Raw genomic sequence first — 2154 nt, 5'->3', positions numbered from 1 at the left:
CTCGCTACTGACAGCACTACAAATTTAAAAAAACAGAGCTACATGTTGAAATTGAGCAGAAGTCTCCTTTAATGACAGGACACACACAGGCAGGAAAAGACTGCAGGTTGGAGCCGATCCCCAGGCCCGCTGCCTTAAGGAGCAAACCTCAACATATGGGCCCGCTCCACCAACTGAGCTATCCGGGTGCTCAGTGCACGCTTTGTTTCAGGGGGGAATTGAAAGTCTTTTTTTGTTTTTTTTCCGATTTGATAAGATGTTGCCTGCGTCCATCTCGCCAATAACTGGAGCATCTCATGACTCAACAATACTTTCAGTGAGTGTCCCAAATCTGGTTGGGTCATTGCCTACAGTGGCTTGAATAAGTTTAGATATGAGCTTATGGAAAGTTCCCCATGCCTATCTCTAGGTATGGTGAAGGGTATGTGATGATGTGTGTTGTGTGTGTGTGGGGGGGGGGGGGGGGGGGGGGGGGGGGGGGGGGGGGGGGGGGGGGGGGGGGTGGGGGGGGGGGGGGGGGGGGGTGGGGGGGGGGGTGGTGTGAGGGGGGTGTGGGGGGGGGGGGGGGGGGGGGGGGGGGGGGGGGGGGGGTGGGGGGGGGGGGGGGGGGGGGGGGGGGGGGGTGGGGGGGGTATTTCACTCCAAGGGAACTTTATCAGGATGCATAGTATCCTGATCCATGATAAAACTGGCCTTTAAAAATAAAAATATGTCTGCCTCTATGGGAATTTAACATGGGGCTGTGTATATTTATGCCCCCTGTGTTAAGGAAGAATATTTTTATATTTACAATACATTATTCATTCACAAAGAAAATCTGTGTCTTTAAAATGTTGGATTTTCCTAATTTTTTTAAGACATCAGGTTCAATTTCCAAAAGATGTTTTTTTATTCCTCTTCCAACACAGCTCGAGTTAAATGTTGGACAAAGAGCATGCACATTCAGACCCGACTCCCTCGTCACAGGTTGATCCCTGGAGTTCCACACTCATCACTTCTAAACCAGAGGTCATTAAAAATGCCCTGTTCGCACCAGAGATGTTCCACATGACAGAGCATCTCTGAGACTGAGAAAAGCAGAATTTATGGTTGAGAGGACCACACGACTCTGAGGATATCTAGTGCAGGATTATAGTAATCCTATAATATGTTTATAGTAACTGTACAGTACAGCTGAGAGTATTAAAGAAACCTGTGTTCATGCTCCCAAAGCAGAGCAGTGTAAGAGCATGTTAAGCCCCGTCTGATGACCTTTGTTGGCCCAGTCAGACGGAGCACAGTTAGCACCCCCCAAAGAACCGGGATTCAAAATGTCTCCCTTCCGATCACAAGACCCCACCCCCCAGAACAGGTACAAGAGTGGGACTAAGGGTGAGCATAGGGAAGGAGAATTGAAGGTTGTGTGTGTGTGTGTGTGTGTGTGCGTTGAGGGCTTGAGATGGACAGTAGTGTGTGCCGGGGGAGGGGGGGGGGGGGGGGAGAAGAGAGGAGATTTGGGTCAGGCCGACAGATGCTGACTTCATCTCCAGGAGAAGATTCAGCAGATTACCCAGCCTGGACTTAAAACCACCACCACCCCCCTTTTTACACACACACACACACACACACACACACACACACACACACACACACACACACACACACACACACAACACACACACACACACACACACACACACACAACACACACACAGCCCACACAGCAATAGTTTATGAACTCACTCAAAAAAACGACACACTGGGAGAATAAAAGTATTGTCTAAAATTACTATCTAAAAAAAACAGAATTCTTTTTGCCTCTTATCGCAGCTCAGAATGGTAAATCTGATAAGCTGAGGAAATGTCTTGTGGGCGACGTCTGACTCCAGACACTCCTGAACGTCACTCTCAAACTCAATGGGAGGAGAGAATTAACTCGGAGAGGGAGAGGGATAAGGTAAGGGGGAGAAAGAGAGGGAGAAGGAGATGGGGAGGGATAAGGAGAGAGAGAGAGAGAGAGAGAGAGAGAGGGAGGGCGAGAAGCATCCGCTTGTCATGTCTCCTGGATTAAGCCGTCTACATCAGCTCGCCATGTCTGACAGCGCCCCCTCATTATTCATAGCTCGGCTTGGCAGATGTCTTTATGCAGCCCGACACACACACACACACACACAC

General features: G+C 49.7%; 1 protein-coding gene across 1 annotated transcript in view; it reads right to left on the bottom strand.

Moving 5' to 3' along the window:
• The window catches only part of LOC116695487 (cadherin-2), a 101935-nt gene that overhangs the window by 520 nt on the left and 99261 nt on the right, over positions 1-2154 (bottom strand). The gene's annotated exons all lie outside the window — the stretch shown is intronic.

This window comes from Etheostoma spectabile, chromosome 9 (assembly GCF_008692095.1).
Source record: "Etheostoma spectabile isolate EspeVRDwgs_2016 chromosome 9, UIUC_Espe_1.0, whole genome shotgun sequence".
In the NCBI taxonomy this organism is placed as follows: Eukaryota; Metazoa; Chordata; class Actinopteri; order Perciformes; family Percidae; genus Etheostoma; species Etheostoma spectabile.
Note: the sequence above shows the minus strand (reverse complement) of the source record. Positions and strands in the feature narration are given on the sequence as shown.